Raw genomic sequence first — 25,899 nt, 5'->3', positions numbered from 1 at the left:
GTATGCCTTCTCTTAATCCCTAGTATATGTTTCTTAAAGAATAGAGATTTGGGGAGGAAGGGGGAGATCTGTGAGATGGGCTCATCAGCCTGTTTCTCCCCATGCCAGGGCAGATTCATGTGTGTCTGGAGAGGTACAACGAGTCTGAAATCACAGGTCTCCAGAAAATATGGCCCAACAGATTGAAATGGAAACTCATTTTTTTTGTGTCTAAAAGACTCTTCTTTGTTTTCCTGAAGGCAACTTGCTTGTCATGGGCAAAACAAAACAAGGACTGAGCCACCATCAGCAAGCAAGATGGTCCTCTTCTCATTCCAGGAAAAGCCCCGACTCTGCTCACATCAGCAAAATTTGGAAAGGTCAACCCTTCTTCAGAGTCCATCCTACGCCCATAAGCCGGGGTGTCCTCCAGGGAAGCTCTGTGACCTGCTCTGCTTGAGGGCTGGGGGTGAGGAGGTGCGCGTTGCACAAAAAAAAAATTTACAAAAACAAATAAATCCCCTTTAGAGAGCTGATCTGCTGCTTACAGCTGTAACTTTTCTCCCAATACTGAAAAATGCATTTAAGTGCTATTCAAGCATCTACACACAGCCCAGCAGTCATACTTGAGTTTTCTTGCCACATTTCAGGCTGATTTAGCATTGGGTGCACTGCAAATCTCCCAAAATAAAGGGAGCGAGAGGGCAGGAAGAGAGATGGGGAAACTGGAAGGAGCACGTGGTGATAGAGGACTGGAATGATGGGATCAACACCTTTTTGGTCACTGGGTGTTTGAAAGGGGTTTGAAACAGGGTGTGAAGCTATCAATAGCTGTCAGGGAGCGTTGCCCCTCTCTGCTGCTTCACTCATGGCTCGGTACTTAAAATGGAAAGATTGATTGGTTTCAGAGCATGCCATAATCGATACAGCACTTTTGGATGAATATTGCAGCTTTCCACTTAATTAGGGGTGACTCGGTTGTTTAGTATTTCAAATCAGTAAAATGATTGTGTCAACGCTGTAATTCCCTAAGAAGGAAATATCGCCTATTTTCTGGTCTTTGCTTTGTTTTATGCATATGCATCCTTATTTCTGCATTTGCTTATGCTGTTTGCTTCAGTGAACATGCTTTAGTGTTTTTGCAGGCTAAAATTGAGCAGAATTTGTCTTTGAGCAGAGCTTGACATAAAAGCTTAATCCGCAGCTGAAACACTTATTTTTCTCACGGGGACGTAAAAGGAGAACAGAGTAAATACGTGGAGCGTGGTCATCGTACTCCAGCACTCCAGCGGTCAGCGAGAGGCGCTGCGAGCTGCCTTTGGGCAGCATCCTTGCAAGGCTCTGCGGGACCTCGGGCACTTGCACGGGCTGTCAGCATTCACAGCGTTGCAGAGGCAACATCTCAAAACCAGCCTAACCCCTCGCTTAGGGCTTCATTTGTACCACGATGTTTTAATGCCACTATAAAATGCCAAGCGATGCCCTACAGCAATGTGATTGATGAGCATATGCCTTGTGCACTGAGTGGCCCCGGCACTCCTGGGGCCGTGAAGTGAGCAAAAGGTGACTCGTGGCCTCTCCCATTAGCCGGCTCTCCAGCACACACCGTGGGTGCCCAAAGGGATCTGTGCCTGCCAAGGCCATGGGCTGTCCCTGCAGGGAGACGTGCTAATGAATTAATCGTGTGGGACTGAAGACATGGGCACAAAGGGGGAGCAAAGGACCCTGCTGCCACAGGTACTTTCAGGGGTAGGGGCAGACTTCTGTGCCGCAAACCAGAACTGCAACACATTTCAGGTATCTAAACCCCATAAAATCCAGAATCAGGACAATGCAGTGTCTCTGACCATCCTGACTGCACACTGACACTGTTGGCCCTTCCTAAGTGTTGTCTGATTTTAGAGATGCATCTGTCAGAGAAAGGGGCAGGCCTGCCTCTCTCCTAGGTGTAGAAACCGAGAGGCCAGAGTTGACATGGTGGGAGAGTGAAATCCAGCTCGTAGGCTTCACTGAGGCCACACTTAAACTTTCTGGATGCCATCCCACCTAACCAGGTTATCGTATACCCCATGGCAGCAAGGGGACAGGCAGAACGGTCCCTATCTTGCAGAGCTGAAAGCAGAGGGCCGGGCAGCATGGAGAGGGTGTAGATACCTGAGCGGAGCTTTCCTGACGCACTGAGATGGAGGTGCCTAAAAATTCATCGCAAAGACACCCTCATCAACATGTGGATGAGCCCATAGGTCCTGTCCTTTCACAGTTACTGGCAACCAGTGGGTCCCAGTGTGGCCGATGGTCATCTCGCTTGGGCGCCAGGATGGATATAGCTTTGCCTTGTTTGAGTGCAGGAGCATTTGCAGAGACGCTGTCTTCAAGAGCACAGCTGATGAATGGACCCAGGGAGCCATGCAAAGATAAATGAGCTCCATAACCCTTGGCTTTGTCCACTCCTATAGCCTTTAATAACACTCCAGACGAGCTTAATCTGCATCAAATGCCTCCAGCAGCAACCCAAGCATGCTGAGACAGCCTATCCCATGGGCTTTTCACACACCTTCTTGCAGTATTTTTTTTTTTTTTTCTGTCACAAGGCTGTTTAACCTTGATGCCTGGCAATTAGCTGCCAGTCTGCTGCCTGGAGAAGCAGTTCAAAACAGGGTATTTGAATGGTGGTTGAAGGAGCCTTTTTTTATATATAGGTGTATCTATACATACATATATATATATATAAAAGCCCTAAATACAGCCTTACCGCCTCCTAGCAGATGGGTCTGTCCAGCCATCCTCTGGCTGTGAGCACTCACAGCAACTCCCCCAGTGTCACCGGTCCCCCACAAAGGCATATTTCCTCCAAAGAGAATTGGAAAAGGGCAGTAATCCGTGGCTGAGCTGTACCGGGAGCCTGCCTGGGAGCACTCAGCAGCAGCCCGCAAACGCCTAAGCAAGCAGCCCCAGCTGCCTGCTGACATCTTCTGCCTTTGGTCTCAAAGCTGAAGCTTCCAGTTCTCCCCAGATTGTACCTGTGCCTGCAAGGAGACATGGGAAGGGAAAAGGGAAAGCAGGAAGGAAAAGGGCAAAAAGCTTTTTGCCCATTTTGGTCTGGTTTTAATTGCTGACATGTCAAAATTTGAAACAGTCCAATTACCTCTCAGCAGCATGCTGGAGATTTCAAGTGGCTCCTGTAGGTATTTAAATGTGCGTCTGGGTTGTAGGGGATCTAATTAGGGGCTGTCTAATTGTGGCGATGTCGTCCTGAGAAACAGTGGTCTCTCGGAGACCAGAATGATCTTTGAGGTAAGCAAAGAGAGAGGCTTGCCGTCAGAAAGGGGCTGCCATCGTTCTCTGAGAAGAAATAGATTCAATTAGACCATTCCTCATTTCAAAATGGGATTCCTTCACCCACAGGTTACCAGACCGAGCCTGAAAGTGGTGAGCAGTGGAGATGGGTGATGATGAGACGGCGGTGACTTCCAAACGTTTCTTTCAACGTATTGGCTTGAAAATCCTGTGAAGATGTGAAAGCTTTTTTTCTGACTGATTTGTACTTCAAGCCAGCCTTTTCTAAGAGGTTTTTTTTATACTATTGTCCTTTTTCGTACCTTTTTTCCCCTCTCTCTCCCCTCCCCTCTATGACCCCTCTCCTCTGCCCGTGTTACCCACCAGCCTGTTCGATTTCTCCCATCACATGCTGCCTGCCAGGCAATGGGGAGGAGAGAGCACGGCCCTTCCCAAGGGCAGGGGTTGGCAGGCATTGCCCACCGGCAGGACCAGGCCCCTCCGGCTGTCCCTCCAGAGATCATCGCAAGCAGGTTTCACCGCTCCCAGGGCACAGCTCCTGCCAAGGCTGGAGGAAATCATACAAAGCCAAATGAAATTCAATTCTGCACCCCCCCCACCCCTTTAGGTCTGCTTGCCTTCCCCAAACTGCCATCAACAAGGTGTAAAACCACCATGAAACGCCCCTCCAGAGCACGCAGGTGGGCTGGTGCTTGGCTTTCCTCTTGAGATCTTTCTGATCCTGGTGGTTTTGGTAAGAATTAAATCATCTGAATTCCCTGGCGGTTTTATTTGCATGTATCGATTCCCGGCGAGGCAGAAAGTTTAAATTGGAGTGATTGATTGGCACAGCGTTAGCTCTGATCAATGTGGCACCTTTAAATGAATACAGTCATCTTGCACTTAATTAGAGATGACTTGGTTATTTCACTGAGCATTTCATGTCAGGTCGGGTACCAGCGCAGCTGTTCAGCTCGCTGCAAGGCGGAACGTGGCCAGAGGGTGGTTCTGGTTTGCCCATAGTTGTAGGAAAGCAGATGGAGGGAGAGGAACAGAAATTTGGAAGTGAGGATGTAGCTGAGACCCTCAGGCAGGAGAGGAGGGTGGGACAGAGAAGAGCACCCGGCCACAGCCTCCGTGCTGCGGTCAGTTAGCAAGGTAATCGCCAAGCAGACCTCCGCTTCATTTGTCATGGTGAACGGCTGCAAAAGATGTTGTGTTTCTCAGTGAACCAAAAATTCATTTGACCCATAGTGAAATCACTTTTTAAAGTGGAAAAAACCCTAAAAAAAAAAAAAAAAAAAAAAAAAAAAGGTAAGATGCCCCATTTGTTTGTTTATTTTTACTTGGTCTATTTGACATTGATGAATGCTCCATTTCCTCATCCCTGTGCTCTGAGGGTTATTTATGTTGGGGTAATAGGTCCATGAGCTGCAGCCCGGCATACAACTGGACACCATGAGAGATACCCACAGCACCCTGAAGGACGGTGGTCCCTGGGGTGGGAGGGTGAGGTAGGACCTCAGGGATGCCATCCCCTCTCCAAGCGAGGGACCGGGTTCCCTCTCCATCCCTGCCGCAGCTCAGGTACCCACTGGTCTCTGCCTCCAGAGGCACTTCCCGGGTGCTGGTGTCCCCTGTCTTGGTGGTTTGCCCGTGGTGACAGGAGGAAAAAGCTGGTTCTGAGCCCAGTGCCCAGGTCCGAGCCCAGGCAGGATCCGAGCCGGCACTCAGTCCTGCTGGAGTTGGTTTAATTCCTGTGCTGCTTAGCAATGGATGTTTAGTCACAGACTCCCCAGTTGCACGTGGGCGAAGCACACCTGAGCACTCATCAGGCATTGTTATTAAAACTTTATTATGTAAATTAATTGCATACATAAGTACTGGCATAGCACACTGGAGGGCAGGCTTTGCAGACTCAGAAAATGTCTGCAAATTCTCTGGATTTCCCCAGTTTGAAAATGTTTCCTTTCCCTTCCAGAAACACCAAAGTGCACAAATGGCTTTTTCTTACCCTGGGGCAAGGAGATAAATCATGCAGCACAGCAAAAGGGCAGCCAACATAAGGCAGGAAGGATGCAGCGCGGGGGCTGCCATGCGCACAGCTCCTTGGTGCAGCGGCGTTAAGTACCGCCACGCCATCGCATCTCCAGCGTGCTTTCTGAGGCATCTTCCCCAACTCTGGTGCAAATATAACGGTTCCCCCAGATCCACATTTATTGTTTTCAAATGAACGTTCTCTGCAGCTTGATTGTATTTAATAATGTTAAAATGTTTATCCCCCCACCCCCTCCCAGTGGCGTCTGCCATGGATCTCCAGCTATCCTCACCCCCACGGTGACCTGGGAGGCTTCTCCCTGTTGACGTTGGGCAGGCAGCTGTTCTGTTGGACCACGTGTTGCAGGAAAAGGCTCAATCTCCATATCAGTTGGCCTGAAAACTTCTCAGAAATTAGCTCCAGAATATTTTCTTTTTTTTCCCTTCTGCAGATGCAATCCCACACTGGGTGGAAATGGAATCTGACTGTGCCACAGCATCTCCCGTATAATGTCTCCTTGGTGGTGTGCCACAGCATCTCCCGTATAAAGCCTCTTTGGTGTTAATGTAACTCCCCAGGAGCTTTCACAAACATGGAGGGCATGCGATGACACAGACCTTCCGAAGGAGAAACTCTAACCTGTCTGTATCTTCCTTGTGCTTCATGTCAACAAAAATAATTGCGGTTGGAGCATTCCTCATCAGTTCATGGAATTAATGAAGATTGCACCGCTAAGGTAAATAAAATTAAATAAAATAGTGCGTGCAGACGGTGAGCCTGGGTACCAGGGGATGGGTGATGAGCTGAAGAGATGTGGGCTCACAGGTGGGGAACAAGCCCCCAGGTGGGTACCACCGCAAGGGGCTGGAGGTAGGAAATAAGGGACTGATGCATTCTGAGGAACCAGTTGTTTGACAAATTACCAGGAAAATTAGACAATTAAGCTATACTTCCTCTCAGCTGCTTTCAGTAATGAAGTTTGATGTTACCAAAACTAGCCACCCAATTTTTCCCTGCCCCGTCCTGGAGGAAAAGGACATGTGGGAAGGCATGAGGAGCGAACCAGAGTAAAAGCTGACTCCATGCATGATGAAACATGTTTTGGGCCAGTTTGCCATCTGACATCCTCTACGGCACCACAAAATTACCAGTACAGAGCTACATGGCTTTGCAAGACATACCCCAACCCCATTGCACCAGCCACATGCTTACATTTATCCCAGTTTTCCCAAATCCCAAATTTCTTCACCCCAAATTACCAACAGGCAGGCCCCCCTCTGCCCCAGGCACCTTTTTTATGCCCCCACCCCCTCCCACCACACGCCTCCATCTCCTTTCTTCTCCCAAGGCTCTTCCACTCTAAAACGGCACAAAGCCAGGCCTCAACAGGTCGGCGGGGTTGGGGGGAAAGGGCACTCAGCCTCTCCGAGGACACAGGCCACCAGCGACAACACACACTCGCACCTGCAGGGATACGCAGCATGACACAAGCCCAGCACTGGCTCAGGTGCTTCATCCCATGGCACCAAACTGCCCTCTCAGTGCCACTCCCCGTGGGGTGGGATTCTTTATTTTTTTTTCAGAGAGACATATTTTGTGCCACCCACCTCACCCTTGCACAACTCAGACGCAGCAAAAAAAAGGTGCCTGGGGCAGAGGGGGGCCTGCCTGTTGGTAATTTGGGGTGAAGAAATTTGGGATTTGGGAAAACTGGGATAAATGTAAGCATGTGGCTGGTGCAATGGGGTTGGGGTATGTCTTGCAAAGCCATGTAGCTCTGTACTGGTAATTTTGTGGTGCCGTAGAGGATGTCAGATGGCAAACTGGCCCAAAACGTGTCTCTTCTGCGGTACAGCCCTTCTTAATCCCATCCAGCTCCTTCTGTGCTCCTGGAAAAAATGAAAAGGTTAACTGAAAATCATGACATTAAAAAAATAAATAAATTCAAAGCATGTCAAGAGCCAGGAATAAATCAGCTATCAACTCTTGCATTGCTCCTGAGAGTTGGCACATGTATGCAGGGACATGAAAAATCTGCCGGTGCCGCTCCTTGCACACCCTCACCCTTCAAGGTCAGGTGTTCCCCGCTGGATGTATGAAATCCTCAGACACACACATGCATGAGAAGCGTATAGAGGGTTTCATATAGGATACGGTGTTTGCCCTAACGGGAGAAGCAAAAGAGACTTCAATACCATGGTCCGTATGAATAAGGAGCTGCTTGCTGCCCGGGTCAGTGATTTTGGGTTCACTTCCTGAAGAGCCCAAGTCCTCCACGTGCTCTTCTGTCCCATCAACCAAAGTCCCCTCGCCCTCAGCAGCAAAATCTGATTCAAAGGATGGGTTTGATGGATGCCTGTCTTCTCTGATGTGCTGGGCTGCCACAGCCCATCTCCTGGAGGGGGACCAGAGGAGGTTTAGCTGCAGGCGGAAGCCGTTGTGAATGGAAGGGGTCCAAAGCAAAGCCCGGTAAATGCTCCTGGGCTGGGGGTGATGCAGAGGACATGTGCCCTGCTGTGACCCCAGGTCACCCGAGGCTGCCTGTGGACAGAGGTCTGATGGAGCCAGTGGTCTGAGTGAAGTTACAGCACAAACTGAGCAAACATTAAAAGAAACCAACCACCTGGAAGGAGGTCCTTTCAGCATCCGTGAAACAAAGCATCTGGGATTTCTTTGCAGAAGGTAACAGAAGGGTTTCTTACTGAAACTGTTCCTTTTTGGATAAATAGTGTTTTTAATTCTAAAGACATATGTAAATGTGTTCAGTGTGAGACTGGGAAACCATGGGGGAGAGGGAGGAAGGAGCAGGAGAAGCATCCAGCAATGCTCTGGGGACATCAGGTCTGTCTTTGGGAGGAGAAAGTCATCCCATCACCCCGGTCGAGTAATCTCCTACAGTGGCATCGCCACCACAGCTCCCCCGCACATGCTGGGGTGGGTGAACTAGGTGGCAGATGGACTCTAACAGAGGTTGGAGTCAAGAGGATTGTCTCTGTATGCCTTTTTAAAAAATCTCCTCTTAATCAGAGCCACTGCAATTATTTTAGTATCTTTTTTCCCCTTCCTACTCTGCAACTGCACTTGGCTTTGCAAGTCCTCAGAGGGAATTTTATGGAAGAAAGCATGTGCTTTTTTAATATCTATTTTAGATATATTCCTAACAATGTACTTACCAGGAAACAGGTGGGGTTTTTTTTGGGGGGGTGATTATTTTGTCTTACAAGAGACAAAAAAGCCACCACAGGCCGTTAAGGATCAGTGAGATCTTGCATGTAATTATGAACCGAACTCTCAGCTCTGCACGCCCGTCTGCCCACATAGCAGCTGCCTAGACCAAAATCCACATCTGCCAGCCCTGCCTCCCTCCTCCCTCGCACCTTGGATCATGGCAGCTCTGTCACCTCCCTGTAACTGCAGACCCAGCCATGCTGCCAGGCAGCAGGGACAAGGCACTAGGTGCCCTTGGGGCAGCAAGACAGGACTTTGGGGTTTGCACCAAAGCTGTGCCAGCATACACATCCCTCACGTGTGTTCCAGTTGTCCCTTGTGCGGTTACAGGTCAAACCTTCCAGCCCCATCCTCCTGTGGGTCCCCTTTTATTGCAGCCTATTACAGGTGGGGTTCCTCAGGGCTCCTGCAGGGTTTCGTGTCCTTTCTGGAGCTATGTGACATTTGTGGAGAAGCCTGTGAGCTCTCAGCCCCCAAGATGCACTTGCAGCCTTCACTTTTGGACGTGTTTGCAGTATTTTTTCTGCCTGCTGTTGGATAATGCTGTAAAGGGAAGAGCTGTCTCCCAAAGAAAGAAAACCAACCACCAAACCATCCCCCACGGTGGTTTTTCTGGGAGAGCTGTTGCCCCACAGGTGCAAGTGGTTCCCCCAGACAAGGCAGCACCTGGCAAGGCAGGGTGAGGCCAAGTGGCCACAGCTGAGGGTGATTCAGCACCAGCGTGCATTGCACCGCCGGTGGCCTGAAGAGGTCTGTGGGGTCAGATCAGAGTATGCTCCACTGCAGTGGGAGTATAGCTGGGGTTGTGTGTCCTCTCCTAGAGAGGACCCAGATCTGGACCTGGACCTGGACCTCTACTTCTGCTTTGGGAGACCTGGAGCTGGTGTGGGAACTGAATTTAGGATGGGAGCTGCAATCATACATCATGTCCTGGCAGGCAAGTGGTGACTGGCTGCTTCTCAGAAGGTTATGGATGTGAAAACTGTTTTGATTAAGCCTATTGAAAGTGCCTGTGTGTGCAGAGAGTCTCTGCACCTTTGCATGTCTATAGATGCATGTCAGACTTTTAGTGAGATGTCTAAAGGGTCCCAAATCCACTCCTTAAAAAACTTGGTTTCTCTAAGAATGTCTTTTGAACTTCTCTCTGAAAGATGGGGAAAGAGAGGAAAGAACAAGAGTTGATCTGTGTGTGACTTGAAGATGTGAAGGCTGTGGTCCTGGACACCTAAGCTGTGTATTTATTGCTCTGCCTGGGTGTTGGATGGAAAGGTTCACTGTTTCCTAGCAAAACTGTTGGCTGGGTGTTGCTGGCACAAGGAGGAGCAGAAGTAGGGAAGAGAAGGGGCTGCGTGGAGCAGCTATGGGAGGCACCTGGCCATTTCTGTGTGAGCTCACACAGGCTGATGTGGGGAGAGGTGCTTGCAGGAGCCCTGCATGCCTGGTGGGTACGCCAGTGACAGCCTCTGCAGCCAGCTCTCCTCCCAGCAAGGATAAGCATGGTCCAGAGCAACCTGGCTCTTCCAGAGGTCCAAAACTGGGCTTGGTGCAGCTGGAGGCCATCTGCCCCTGCCTCTCAGTCATGAGCAATTTTCACACTGCATTGATGGTGTTCTTGTAAAAGTGCCTGCCAAACATTTAGTTCAGTTTACTGAAGAGAAACTGGTTTTAACGGTGTGACCTTCAGCTGTAGGGAATATGTTCAAGCCAAGACACAAGCGCTTCCAGTCCCCAGTGCTTTGCTGCTTGCCCCAATAAGGGACAGTAGCAGTGACCAGGAGCACTACTGCAGCCCTGATGGCACTGCAAACCTGGCCAGAAATTGTTGCTGTGTTTCAAAGAAACTCTGCCCTCAGTGCATGACCTCACAAAAGGGTGGCTTGTCACAGCTGTAAAGCTGATGCTGTAATTAAAAGAGAAGTGTTCCAGCTGAAGAAGCCCAGCCCCAAGGCTGCCATGGGGCAGACAGACCCTGCAAAGACAGGATCAAATGCTTGGTTACATCTTCAAACCCAGGGAAGGGTGTTTTGTGTACCAGGGGAAAGAAAAATGACCACTAGCCAAGCCATTCTCCAGTTCCACCTCTCTTGCTAACTAATGACATTTTTTTTGCATCTATTCCTGTCATTTAATGCTTTTTATATCAAAGGGCACATGGTAGCCTTGCTTGACAGACCACAGCTCTCTTGTGCACAGCACAGTTGATCTGTGCTGGGTCCAAAGGTTGACATCTAGGCTGTAATTTCCAGCCACTGGGTTTGTTTCTGTGATTTATGTTTTGGTTCTCCTTCTCTTTGTGTCTCCTATCATGCTTGCAGCCCATAAGATGGGCTTTAAGGACGAAACAGACATTTTCAAGTCATTGTCTCCCACCAACAATTAGGAGTTTGGCCCAAGGTGTGGACATCCAACCAAATAGGGAAGCTGGCAAACACAACCAAAAGAAAAAAAAAAAATCAACCATCTTCTGGCAAGGCATGCTAAGCCTGTGGCACTGACTGCTTCATGGAAGCAGTGCAGACAAGCTTAGCAGGATTTAAGGTAAATGCCTTCACAATATTTTATTTATATAGAGATAAGGAATGTAAAGGGGTACAGGAAAAGAGGATCACGGGAGCCAAGCATAACTGAGGCAGCCCAGCATTTGCAGGTGGCTTTGGGACATCATCTCACCCAAACAGATCTTCGGAGATAGGGGGCTTGAGCCAGAGGTCTGCTCTGGAGCAACTCTGGACCAAAACTGGCATTTGCTGCCTTCAACCCCTTCCAGACTCTCCTTGGGATATGCTGAGAACTTCTGTTTTCCTGTGACACCACTGTGTCTGTTTCTCTGTGTGGGCTTTTTTTGTTGTTGTTGCTGGTTTGTTTTGCTTTTGGGTTTTTTTTTTTGGTGTTTGTTTTATTTTGGTTTGGGTTTTTTTCGGTCCATGGGGCCAGAACTGATGCAGCTGGTTGGTCTGCTAAGCACATTTGGGTAGAAATGGTATAGCCAAATACAAGCTGGTGAAAGACATGCGGCTCTCCCAAAACTTTGGCTGTAGTTTCAGGGCTAGTGGTGGTAAAATAGCAGCAGAGCTCTACTGCAGCTGTGTGGGAAGGGCACAGGAGGCTTCCCTCTTCTGGGCAGGCCAGAGTCACCCGAGATGCCCTTTCCCAGGGGGTCAGCAATGCAAGTCAGAACTTTAGGAAGAAATGATATCACTTAGGCATTGCCCTTGCTTGACACAAGAGGTCAGCCATGGCGGGGAGGGTCTAGCAGGCTGTCTCCATCAGCAGGAGAAATTGCTGGCAAGCTGGGTACTTTCCTTGTAGGAAAGGAAGCAACGATCTATCTCAGTCCTGTTTTCTCAAACCACAATGAAGCTAAACCAGCACGAGCACTTTCATTGCTCACAGCTCCAAATCTTTTCAGCTAGCAGCTAATGAAAAGCACTCTGCTTTTTCTTGGGGTCGTGCTGCTGGGGCTGCCATGCGGTCTCCACGGCTGGATTGACATCTTTGTCTGCTGCTGTCATGTTTCCACTGTCCCTGCTCCTTCCCAGGCACACAGCCATCCTCATCTGCCTCCCACTCCAATTCCTCAGCCTCCTGGTGGGCCCTTGGCCTGAATGTTGGGCAAGGGCTGCGTTTCAGAGCCCTTGGCTCTGCGATGGGATTAGTGGCTGGCTCGAGCTCAAAAGGCTGCTGTGGCACCCACCAGCCAAAATATTTTTTTTTGCTCTCCCCAAGTCTAACTGTGTATTAGATGATGCAGGGCAGGGGGTGGAGAGGAAGCACTCCAGCCCCACCCCCCCACCTTTGCAACAGGGGAAGAAACAAGTATGCAGCTCTACCAAACAATTTTCTCAGTATTTCAGGTTTGGACATTCTTGCCCTGTGTGACAGGGTAAAAACAGGGGGAACTGGAGCATTTTTTTATTATTTTGTTTTAAAATTAAACTCTTATCTTTAACATCTGTCAGCAGGCTTGACTGGACACAAAAAAAAAAACCTCCACAAAAACCAAACAAGCCCCTCTAAAACACTGATAACAAGAAACTTTAAAAACTTTGCTTTCTGTCTCCAGATCATGGTACGAATCAACCACACAGCAGCAGACACTGATCTCTTCTTCCAGAGATGTAAAGCAGCAAAGCCAGTATGACCCAGTATGCCTTATAGCTTTATTCAGCTTAGATAGACACTATTCAAGTCTTGGTGCAAAGACCATCAGCTGGGAACTGGAGTTCAGCTGCTGCCCAGCTAGAGCCAGGGCAGTGTGCTTGCAGGGGTGGCCGGGGCTCCACAAAGACTGCGGTGAGATGCACACCAGCAGCGCTCGGGGGTGAGATGGTGGGTTTACAACTTGAGGCAAGGGAGGAGAGATTTGCCACTGCAACCCAGCATGGCTGGGAGCGACTGGTAAAGCACCAGGATCCATAGGGCTGGCTTTTCTCTGGGCCGATGTGAGGCTGAGGAGTAAGTTTCTTCCAGGTAGGCAGCAGCAGCCGTGCCTACAGCTTGCCGGGTAGGAGGGTTGCTGCACTGTGCAGCTTATTTCTGCATCTGGCAGTGCAGCAGCTGGACTGTGTCATGCTCAGTCAAGCCTTGGTGTCTAGACAGCAAGGACCAAGTGCAGTAAGTGGCTCATCAAGAGCGGTCCCTCAGGCACACCCGTGTGCATGCACACTCACTCCGGTGTGTGCCGGATGCGAATTGCAAGGACTTTACCGTGGTGGGCAGCCGGAGGTGTTTGCCATGCATGTGTTCACAAGGTAGGCGGTGGCGTGGGGCTGTACGATGCTGTGTGGCCTCTGGTCGGTTCTTCCCTCTGAGCGTGGGGAATGTGACAACTGAGCTGCTTTGGCCAAAGTCCTCTGCCTCCTCGCTCTCAGCCAAGAGGCCTCCTGTGCTGCTTGCAAAAGCCTTGTGGCCTCGCTGCCCCTGCACAGCGTGCAGCATGGGGATCTGTTGTACCTGGCCCTTGTCACACAGCCCAGCCCCTGGCGCAGGGTGCCTTGTACAGGGCACGTGCCTGCCAGCACGGGCTGTGCTGCTGCTACTTTTTGCAGCAGGTGCTTCAGTGCAGGAATGAACTGGAGCAGCTCTTGGACACAGTAAAAGATTGCTCTCCTTGTTCCAGTGGGGCCTGTGGAGGTGGCAAGCATCAATTCAGGGGTAGATTTTGTTGTTGTTGCTTCTGACTTCTGCTAGTGTTTTGCGGAGAGGATGCTGAAACCCAGCAGCGGAGCCTCACTTCCACTCTGTTTAGTGCAAAGAACTGTCCTGTTTGTAAGGTGGTTTCTTCCCCCCCCCCCCCCCCCCCCCCCTTAGACCACTGACTTGCTGCACAGCCCATAGCTCTCCTCTGCACTGGTGTTAAACGAATCCTGGAGTATTTGTAGGATCCTTTCTCTTTTTATAACTACTCTGTAAAGAGCTGTCTCAGCCCGCTGTGTCATGTGTATGGGTGGATGGGAAGGGATGTCATGATTCATCAGAAGCATCAGTGCATCCAGCAAACGGGGCCTGCAACCCATATGGGAGAAGGAAAATGCTCTTGCGACAGATGGTTGGACTTCTTTTGGTTTTGGAGTGGGTTTTTTTTTTGTATGTGGAAATAGGAAGTATTTGTAGTACTGAGCTGGAAGGCAGGGATGAGGAGCAGAATGAAGTGCCCATGGTCCAGCAGGAAATGGTCAGCGACCTGCTGCTCTGTTTGGACATGACAAGTCTCTGGGGCTGGATGGCATCCACCTGGGGGTACTGAGGGAGCTGGCAGAGCAGCTTGCCAAGCCACTCTCCATTGTTTGTTGACAGCCTGGGCTAACCAGGGAAGTCCCACAAGAGTGGAGGGTAGCCAATATGGTGCTCATCTACAGGAAGGAAGAGCTTCTCCAGATAAATAGCCCCAGGACAAGAGGAAATGGCTTCAAATTTCACCAGGGGAGATTTAAACTGGGTATTAGGAAGAATTTCTTCATTGAAAGGGTGGCCAAGCTTTGGAACAGGCTGCCCAGGGAGGTGGTGAAATTGCCATCCCTAGAGGTGTTTAATATAAAAAAAGAATAATACATAGATGCAGTGCTTAGGGACATGGTTTAGTGGCGGGCCTGGCAGTTTTTGAGTTAATGGTCGGAGTTGATCTTAAAGGTCTTTTCCAACTTAAATGATTCTACAAGAAGTTAATCGTTGGGCAGTTGATGCGTTGTCTGACTTTGGAAATTCTGAGATGGATGTAAGGAAATTTTTCAGAGGGACCAGGGAGAGAGAAAAGGCACTACATCCAAACCCTGGGATTTCAAATCTGGGCTGCTCCTGGCACAGGAGCGATCTGATGGGGCCCAGGGCTCTCGCCTCCTGACAGAGGGGCATGAATGCATTCCTCAAACCTCCATGACAGCATAGGAGCAGGGATTTTTCTTATTGTTGATTCTGTAAAAGGTGATTATGTAGAATGTGATGCTTCTGAGAGTTTTCCTGTTTATTGGAAACTACTAACAAATATCATGAGAATATGCCCTTTCTGGAAGGGAACATCTTCATTGTGGTTTTCAGCAGTACAGGAGAACTGAGCAGTTCTGGACTGGAGACGCGTTATCAGTAGCTGAATGTGTTCAGCAGGGGCATCTGTCACATTGGTGATGCTGTAAAGGGGTAGAATTAGTTGCTTCAGAATGCTAGTGTTTTATTTTGTGCTGTTAAGTATTTCTTGAGTGGTACTGATGAAGTAATCATAACAACATGAAAATCCTTGTTGCTAAAGTAAAGTACTGGTTCAGTGTTCAAGTGGCTCATCTCCCAGAGAGCAGTCAAGGTCAGAAAATAAACAGTATATCTAAACAAAATGCATTTCCAGGACGCCATGTGGGGTGTCTGCATCATCAGAAGAGACTGATGCAACAGTGTGCTATGATCTCTGGAGCACTGTCCACAGAAGAGAAATACTGAGGGCCAGCACTGTGGTTATGACTCCCAGTATAAGAACCCTTTTGCTATGGGTGTAATTCATGATGGCAATAAGTCATAATGAACTGTATGACCATACAATGAGATCTGGGCCTAATGTTTAGATAAGTGTTGAAGACTGTAAAAATAAGGTCCTAATGGAGGGTGAAGAAAAGATGAGGGTGGATACATAGCCCTCCTGCTACCCATAAGGAAGAGTGCCATTCCCTAAAAAAACAAACAAACAAACACCACCCCAAAGTCCATTTGTTCCACCCCTCAAGTGTGAGCCAGGTCTGGAGGATAACAGAAGGGATATTCTTAGAGGGCAAGATCAAGGAAATCTCTTTCCCTGCCCTCTCAAAGTGGGGGGTTTAGCTCAGCTCTGTCCAGTATATGCTGTATGTATTTATTACAGACTCCATATATGTATTCTATATGTATAGCATTTTTTATGCTGCATGTATATAGTGTATAAACCACAGATTATATCCTCTTATGTATGCTATGTTATATAGTACAAATAAGCTGTACTATGTATCAGCTAGCAAGTACTGTTCTTAGATAAATTTCTTCAGTACTACCTAGCATACATTGCATATTCTATAGTATACATGTGGTTGCATATATATAGAAACATTCTTCAAGAGATGATAGATGCTACATAATAAAATAAAAAAATACATATATCTTAAATGGATATACTACATAAATACATCCACATAATATACATGCCTATTTATAGTGTGTATGTAGACCGTATTGCATATAAGACAATTACATAATTACTGAATAATGTATCAACGTGTTTACAACTACATAGTATGCATACTATAATATTTGATAGTTTACAAATAATTTATTATATCTTATATTACATTATGCAATGTATTGTATCTATCTTGCTAATGACATCTATTATACAGACAATGCAGTATGATGGTATAATTACATATAAATTATATTGGTATCATACTATGTAGTATGAATAGTATATATATCAGAATATTTCAGGCTAGAGATTATGTACTATATAATATAAACTGTCCTGTACAGACATAGCACCTAAGTTACATATATACTACATAAAATGCCATTTATGTTATAGGATAGATGTTGTTACATATCAAATTGACTATCAAACAGTATATAGGATATACGTTATCTATAATATGTGGTCTATAGCATAGTATTTGTAGTAGATTGCTGGTATACATTATCTCCATACTACGTGGTATACATAGGGTATAGCTTACATAGTATCTATATATGAAGTATTTTATATTTACTTGACATCACAGCTTTTACCTGTAGTGTTTACAGAACAAAAAATGAGTTTGAACTAGAACATATTTTCTTTAGAGTATGCAGTTTTATCTAATTGAATTAGGTATAGTACATAATAATATACACTATAACATCCAAAATATATTTACACATCATGTGATATATAGGAAAGAATATATATCCCATCACGTATTATGTAGTGTATATCGTACATACAACTACACCTAACATTCTGTATTAGAGTATATACTACTATATACTGATATAAATCATGTATATCAGATGAATTGTGTCTTTTATTTATACTTATATGTATATACATAAAGAAGAAAGCAGGAGGAGTCTCCTTTCCCTTTCTTCTGCAACAATAAACATCCCCCACCCTGCTGTGGAGGTGACACCTCTTCCAGGACAGAGAAGGGAGTTTTAGTTTCAGGATGTCCCTGGCATTGCTTTTCGGTTTGTGGGTCATTGATGCTCATTTCAACTGTCTTGTGATTTGATCTTTCTGTCCTCCATCGTTCCATCTCCACTTGTATTTCAAAACTGGTTTCCTGGCCTGCTGGGGAATGGGGGTGGGGACAGATATATAAAAAAAATAATATTAAAAATTCAAGTTTAGGCTTACATTTCCCATCCAGAAGGATGCTTCTAGCAAGCAGGTGCTCAGAAGCTGGTGTGAAATGAGTAGGAGTTGGAAGTACACGGCACAGACCCAACCAGCTCCTTGGACTCTGCAAAACCCAGCAGCAGTGGTGGCACTGCTTCACAGGCTTGTGCTGAAAAATATTAATAAAAGCCTGCTCCATTCTTGCTACTTTGTGACAGCAAGGTTGTTCTCGCTCAGCTTGTCTTCCTTGCCTTTTCCTGGAGGAGCTCGCATTGCCTAAACACTATTTCTAAGGCACAGAGGGGGATTTTCTCAACTTTCCTCTGCTGAACACCATTTCTTTCTGCTGAAAACCAAACTTCATCGTGATCTTGTTTATTGGTGCTTTTGTTTCTAGGTGAGATGTGTCCAGACACATTGCAATGGGCTATACGACACATACCACAAGAGCATGTAGGTTGATGGGTCACCATTCCCCCTGCAATCTCACAATGGCCCCACAGTCTCCTTAAGCACACGTACCTGGCACCCCGAGAGTCCTGCACCGCTCTCTCCAAAAGGCTGTTGGAGTGGTTGAGATGAGGACCTCCCGCACAGCCGACCAGCTGGATTCAGAGCCTTTCGCCACCCTGCAGTGTTGGTGTGTACATGCCAGCCACGCACACAGGCGGGTGCTCTGCTGCCGCAGCGGGGGGATGCTCGGTAGGTTTGAACTGGAGGGGACCCCTCACCCGGCTCATGCACCCACAGTGCCCCAAACGCGACCAGCCCCGAGCTGCCACCACCAGATGGAGCAGCCTCCCCGAGTTCCTCCTCCACCGACTGTTGTCTCACCACGGCTCCTTTCTTTTTCTTTTTTTTTTTTTTTCTACAGGAATTCATTACGATAAATGTTTTATCAGTGAATTCCGAAAGAATTAACAGTGATTTGCCACTTACTTTACGGGGTTGCCGATAATTCTAATGGAACGAGAAATTAGGGTATTTAAATATCTCCTGACACTTTTATTTCAGGGAGGGGAGAAAAAAAAAAAAAAAAAAAAAAAAAAAAAAAAAAAGACCAACACCAAACCCCAAGGCTAATTACAATCCCAAAGCACAGTTTTCACCTTATGAGATAGATCAAGGTCATAAAGACCCCTTTGGAAGCTTCTGTGCAGTGAAGAATCAAAACCAATTTAAAGCGTGCACACAGCCCACGGAGGAGCGGCAGTTTGCATGGAAACCCTGAAAGGCAGCCCGACTCCTCCAGAAGAATCTCTCCGAGAAGCTGAGCAGATAATGTGGTAACTGGGCCTCTGTTTCTACAGTGACCTTTGCTGTTACCAGCTCAGCAAAACTTCCCCAGGCACAAATCTCACACTTTTCCAAACAAGATCTGGAAGAGGAGGTGTCAGTCTGGCCAGCAGCAGCAGCAGGATGATTAAGGATAATTTATCACTCATTGCATCCTAGCAGATTTACCTGCTCTTTGCCTAATCCACATCATCTGGACAAACACGCATTCCTGCAAGGGTCTGAGCAGCTTCACACGCATGCCCATCTTCACCCTTGAAAACCATGGAGGTTTTCCTCCTGACCTTGTGCTATTCAAAAAGGGTGGGACAGACAGTACCTGCACCTAGATGAGAGATTAATTTTTTTTCTCCTTTTAAACATATACACCTGCTGAAGACAAAAATGTTCCCTTGCAGCAGAAACAGGCTACACTGCAGGGGTCCTCAAACTACAGCCCGCGGGCCAGATACGGCCCCCCCAGGATCCTCAATCCAGCTCCCCGGTATTTACAGACCCCCCCCCCCCCCGCTGGGGGTTGGGGAAGGGAAACCAAGATGACTGCGTGCCACTTCATCCGCACGCCGGCCCCCTGTTTAAAAAGTTTGAGGACCCCTGGGCTACAGCATGGGTGAAGTGGGCACCTCCTCCTAGGCTGTACAGTCCTTGAGATACAGTGAAAACAGGGTTCTTGATGAACTGAACCCAACAAGAAGCTGTGTTACAGCTATTGCTGGCATTTCTTTCTCTCAGGTTAGCTTGCTGCTACTGAGTTCAAACATGACAGCTGGGTCCTGCATCCAGCAAAAAGGCAGGCATTGCCCACTGCCACGTCTCCTGTGCCTTGTCCTCTTCCATTCAGCGAAGGGCTGCGGGCAAGGAAAGGTCACACAGAGAGGAAACGCATCTGGTGGAGAGCTTTGAACACACATATACAGAGCCCCCTAACTCAGGTTATCACTAAGTCGTTGGCCAAGAAGAGTAAGGCAGGTTTGGTACATGTGTTTTCACCTATACCAGTGCCATGGCAAGGAAAAAGCCATCTTCCTGACCTTTGAAATATCTTCCACCCATTCAGTCTTGAAATAAGCGACAGCAGAAAGGATAGATAACATCCAGTATACACTGCATACCTGTGGATTGTGTATATATGGGAGTATCCTTTGATAGATGCCAGGGATTTAGCACTGGTACAACTGCTGGGACAGGTTTCATAACATCTCTGGTGCAGCAACGGGACAACTGAGTGTCACCTTTTCGCCTCTGAGCTGCAAAGACATTGTTCTTACCCTTCGGTGGCGCCATCAAAAAATGTCTCTGAGGTATCCATTTCTCACAAGACTCTGCCATCAAGCGAACAATAAATTTAAGTGAAGAGCCGCCTGCCCATGCTGGTGACGATGCCTGTCCAAACTGAAATGTGCCTCATTGACAACCGAAACGGCCGCTGCACGATCAGGAGGGAACAAACACGAGTGGCATCGCCTCATCTACGGGACAAGCTTTATTAACATTTCGCTTTAACAAACATCGTAGTATGAAGGCATCGGTTCTTTAAGTTTTCCAACGCATGGCACAGAGAAAAGGAAAAATGACAGACTCTTGAGACACATTCAGCATGTAAATGACAGAGTAACAGAAGAGGCATGTATTAACCAGTATAGCTGCTAGACCATCTATTAGAAGACAATTTGGAAGCAACAGTCTACATTTCTTTGCATTGAAGTAAAAACATATTTTTGGATTGAGAAAATTACCTTTTTTTAGATTTTTTTTTTAAACTTTCCTTTATATCACAAATGTCAGGGTAAGGCAAATCCTGGATGAATCATATGATAAAAACCCCTATTCCCAAGAAAATAGATCCACATACTCTGTTAAGTTTGTAATTTTAAAAGCAAAGCCAGCATGCACTGCATATAGTGAAAAGTCCTTTTTTTTTTTTTTTTTTTTTAAATATTTTTATTCAAGTGCCTAAAGCAGAACAGTGTTAATTCACAGAGAGGCTTTCTCAGTGCTTTATAGAAAGATTGACAATTAGCTGCAGTGAACGTGTGACCCATTATTACAGACTACGTCTCAAACATCCCCTTTGGATGTCTGTATGGAGGGAAACCCATTCATCATCAGAGCAGCCGCCAGCCTGAGGAATATCGTGCTTAATGGTAGGGATGAGCTCTTTCAGACACAGGAGAAACAATGATCAAGCAGAGCCTGATACTTTGTATGCGAACATCAGCACCAAAAGGCTGCTATTCCTTTACGCCACCTACCACAAACACATTTCAGGTTTAAACCAAAAATCCTTGACATAAATCCCTGTGGAGTGATTCTTGCTCTGATGCTTGGTCTTCTACAAAACCAGCTCCCTTCACTTCTGCATCTCCAGCAACAGTGGTGGAGACTGCATCGAGGGGCATGGGTCCAGCCTCAACTATGAACTCAGCTGAGGAACTCACGCTGCCAAACTATACTCACTTTATGACTAGTGAAAAACCCCAACAAACCAAAACTCACCTGAAGAAAGAGATACAGATGCAGCTGCAAATTGTCCTCTAAGGACTTAACTCCTGCATTTTCTTCCTTTATGTTTCCCACCTGGGCTTCATACTTTGCTGGTGCATCCTTAGGCAAATGGTTCATGGATGCAAAGACTCACTGCTGTTCAAGGACCAAGATTAAATGAAAAGTGCAACGAAATTACTGTCAGGGGTTAGACAGTGTCTAACATGATGCATCATTGCAGTTATTTTTTTTTTTTTAAGCTATCAGTCAGTCTCACAAGGAGTTTAGGGAGTCTTTGTCTCCTTGCTGAACCATCACACCTCAGCAGGCAGCCTCCTGTGGGGCTCTCCCTTCGGCTCCCTCACTAAACCCGAGGCTGGCAACGGCAAGAGGGACATCTGATAACATGGCTAATGGCAGCCTACAGCTCTGTTAACGCTGCCCAAGAGCAGAGCTAGATTCAGGGGACTGGATACTCCATTGACCAGTTATCGCAGCTCTGCGGAGCAAAGATCACCCTGGATGGGGACCTGGCCACCTTGGATCTCCTCAACGTTTTGCACAGCTCAAAGTCGAGCTCACCAAGTTCATTCCCAGCCCGCTGGGGCCGGTTCCCTCACTTACCTAGGTGGAGCGAGCCCGTCAATCCTGGTCTTTTCACAGGGACCACACAAAAAGGCGATTGAAAGGAGAGACACCCAATGCATTTACTTCCCTTCCTTCCGAGGCATTTATCCACTCCTGCCCCACCTATTATGAACAAGCTGTTTCAATCAAAATCACCTGGTACAGAGAACATTTGGAAACATATGGGATGTGCACCATGTAGAGGTACTACCTGCAAGGCCTCCCACTGCAAAACCGCAATCGGCTGGAAACAAGGGGAAGGGCAAGGGGAAGGGGGGGAGGGGGCGAATCCATGTCCCAAAAGACATGTTCTGTCAAGCATGACCACGGGGATGGGAAAGAAAAGCAGCAGCAACACCTCAAAGAGAACAAGGAGTCCCTTTGAGGGTGCCCTGGGGAGAACAAGGGCCGAAGGAGTGGTATCTAGCAAAACTAGGTAAAATTAGCAATATTAGAAACCCAATTCACAGGCTTACAACAGCTCACTTACTCCTTCCACAGCTGATCCAATTCAGAGTTATGCAACCACCAATCTCCAAGACAAACAGGTACAAAGAAGCGCCTCGAGACCTTCTCTAGCGCTAGTGTCACCTGGGTTAAAACACCACGGGAGCTGGCACATGGAAATACTCTCCTGATCCCACCACAAGCAAACGTGCTAGAGCCACACAAAGGGAGATGGGGGGCTGCCTTTCCAGGGGCCGTACTCTCTGGCTGAAATCTGCGGCTTTTCTTGTTTTCTTTTCTTGTCCTTGGCTGACCTTTCGAATTAACCTGCAGCTGACAGCAGACATCAACTGCCATAGCCAGTGTGCAGGGCCACGTGTGACTTGCTGTTACACCAGCAGACGATTTATAACCATAACCAAACCTACTCTAGCTGGGATAAACCCAGATCACAGGAGGATAGAGATATGTCTAACCTTGGTTTGTTTTTTTTTTTATATACTTTTTTTTTTTTCATTTTTGGCCGGCAAGTGAATACCTATTTTGGATTCGTGCATATTTGTGGGGGGAGAACAGAATCAATTACGTTACTTAAAATGATCAAATTATAATCAGCAGCATTTTAAAACAGTTTGTAGCACATCACACCCTGGACACGGGTTGCGTGCTCTTCCATTGAGTGTATTGTCTATCAGTTTCGGTTACAAGCACGGTTGGGAAATGTATGTGAAACCCTTTTGTTCCTTTTCTAAAAATTTCAGTGCAGCATTTGCTGGCAGAACAATTGACATATGGTGAGACATTCTTATCCAAATAACTGTTAATTGCTTTTTAAAAAAAAAATTAAAAAAAAGAAATCATGCATATGCAGTAGAAAATATAATGAGGGCTCACACAAGGTACGGCGTGAAGTTGTTAAAGCCGGGAGCCGTATTTAAAGATGTCTTGATTGCAGAGTGCCTGTTATCCTTTGTCACTTGCAGGATCGAGGAAATCGCTGTTGCCTACCCACACCCTAAGGTCATACTTCCAGCACCGATGCTGAGGTGCGTGGAGCTAACCCGAAAAGAGCAGGACTGATCTGGGCTGCCGGCAGTTGGAGGCCACGTGTTATTTGCGTGTCGGACCCACAGAGGGACATAGCACAGCACAGGCTGGTCATGGTTTAGCTTTCCCATGCCAGAAAGAAAGGCGAAGGGCAGGGCTATGGGTGATCCAGAGGCACTGGGATGATGGAATTAACGTGCAAACTCTGCTTCCAGCGTGGACTCAAGGGAATCTGTCCAGCGCCTCTTCTAGCAGCCAGGGTTTGGACATGGCAACCTGCTGGCCGGTGCCGGCAGGAGCTGCTGATGGACAAGCCTGGCGGTGGGCAACATGCAGGGCTGTCTCTATCAATATTTCTGAGATTTTGGAGCGTCTAGTCTTTCAAATCCCTAGCACAAGGAGGGAGGTCGTTTATCAGTGTGTGCAGAATTATAATCCTTTGTGGCAGTTCATGTTCTTGAAGAAAATGTCTGTTTATATCCTAGGGAAGTTTTAAATAATAAAAAACAAAAATGGAGCGGGGGGAGGAGAATAAACTGGCTCCCACATGTTGCCTGCAGACAGTACTGTAACTGGAAAAGATGGTAAACATGGTAGAAAAGGGGTGGGCCTGGAAACAGGCTACTGGTGGTATAGTGCAGGAGGAAGAGAGACCCAAGATAAGACAGGGACTCACAGTTCAGAAGAAACTGCTGTAATTGCAGGGGTCATTGCAAAACATTGTTTAGAATTGGGAAGTTATGTGTCTTTCCAACAGGCTTACAGAACAAAATGCAATGAAGAACAAAGAGAAATTAAAGCAAAGAGTCATTTCCCCAAAGCTGCCCTCCCTCCCAACCCACGGAGCATCTCTGCATGCTCTTTTCTGCCAAGAATGATGCCGTATGATGTCAGCGCCTGCCCGTTGGGTTTCCTCGGGTCTCTCCTCTCCTGCATCCTTCCTTCAGCACAGCAGGGGAGAGAAAAGGGAAGGAAAAAAAAAAAAAAAAAAAAAGGCAAAATTTCAAATGTCTGTACAGAAACCAGATCTCATCTTTCTAGCACAGATGCCTACGGTTTCTCTTTCTGTCACACGAGCAGCACGTGTATGTGTCACACAGTTTATATATAACAGCCACTATTATCTCTATAGCAAATTGACTGCGCTCATTAGGATTTCTTGGCTTTCTGTAGCACCGTGCTACCTAGCGTGGTATCAGAGACCTCCAGCTCCAGTGGGTGCTTTGGTGCGAGACCACAGAACATATGTTAAAAAAAACACATTGAAATACTAAACACAGTAAGCAAAGGGATCTCCTTGGCTCTTAAAGACCCTAGTGAGACCCTCTGAAGTTTAACAGGCTGATCAGTCCTCCCCAGGGACCTGCTCCTCGCCATTTAAACAGCGGCAACAGAGTCAGGACGACTTTGATAGAGACTTGCAAAGGACTCAATGCCTGCTTCTAATCCTGTACATGCCATTTAAATGCTGGGCAAGACTTGGTGCACCCCAGCTCAGGCCCCTTTTCTTCAAAAAGGTGCTGGCAGAGCCAGATCTTGCAGTGGAACTGAAAAGATTTATTAATTGGTTGCCAATTGTATTATTCCTGTGAGCTTTGCCTTCGTAAAGCAAAAATGACTCCAGCCCAAAATTTTCAGAGTTACTCATTTCCATGGGAAAATGCAGTGTGAAACAGACTTCCTACAGGCTGTATGAAAGCAGTAATAACACCAGATACATTTTTTTTTATTATTTTTTTTTTAACTGAGGAAGGGTATAGGGGTGGACCTGATGACCTTAAAGGTCTTTCCCAACCTAAATGATTCTACAAATTCTATGTATTTTTAACAGTAAGTATTTCATTAGTTCCTCTTCCTTTCTTGGTTGAACAGAACATACAACCCAAAGCTAGGGGAGGGGGAAGGAAGAGCTGTGGGAGCCGTACTTTAATGGTGAGGGTGCCTTCTGGTTTTGCTTCAGTACTTTTTACCAGGGGCCCCATCAGGCCTATTTCTTGCTCCAGCAGTATGGCAGCACATCGTCTACATGCTGACAAGGACAAAAGGCTACGCTCGGTAATAAGACCTTGTATTTTAAATCTCTGTGATACAGCTGCCGCCGTTGTAAGGCTGCTGTATTTTGTTTTGAGCTACATGAAGTCGCATTACAAGCACAAACAACGCATCTTGCTGTGTGTGATGTTGGCACCTCGTGATAAGCCCATGCCAAAGGAAGCGGTGTGCGGTAATGCTTGAAATCTGCTTTTGAGAGAGAAATGGCAACTGCATCTTGTAATTGGGGATGAGCCTTGGACTTCTATCTTCCTACCAAACGATTGATTTTTATCTGGGGCTGAGGCTGTTCATGCCTGTGACAAACTCTGCCGCAACAGCCACCATAGCACACTCCTGCCATGGCACTGTCATTTAGCATATAAAGCCATAAAAAGCTCCAACAGGCAGCAGAGCTCCAGAAGGCAGCTCGCTGGCTTTGCCCTGCTTTTCAGTGGTTTTGCTACAAGAGATGTTAGGCATCAGAGAGCCAAGGGCAATAAACCTCTCGTGACGTGAACCTGTTGTTCCCAGAATACAGATCATACAGAATCGTGCTCGGTTCCAGCCAGTATAAATTGCCTGTCATTTTCTTAAGCAATGCCAAAATTTGTTCACTCAGTTA

General features: G+C 47.1%; 1 protein-coding gene across 2 annotated transcripts in view; it reads right to left on the bottom strand.

The window, feature by feature from the left end:
* Positions 1-20,103: 20,103 nt before the first annotated feature.
* MACROD2 (mono-ADP ribosylhydrolase 2) overlaps positions 20,104-25,899 on the bottom strand; it is a 936,136-nt gene continuing 930,340 nt past the window's right edge. For both annotated transcript variants that reach the window (XR_013931490.1, XM_080408518.1), the window contains one exon: positions 20,104-24,184. The gene's annotated coding sequence lies outside the window, so the exon portion shown is untranslated. The remainder of the gene's footprint in view (positions 24,185-25,899) is intronic.

The sequence above is a fragment of the Falco punctatus genome, assembly GCF_963210335.1.
Source record: "Falco punctatus genome assembly, chromosome: 12".
In the NCBI taxonomy this organism is placed as follows: Eukaryota; Metazoa; Chordata; class Aves; order Falconiformes; family Falconidae; genus Falco; species Falco punctatus.
Note: the sequence above shows the minus strand (reverse complement) of the source record. Positions and strands in the feature narration are given on the sequence as shown.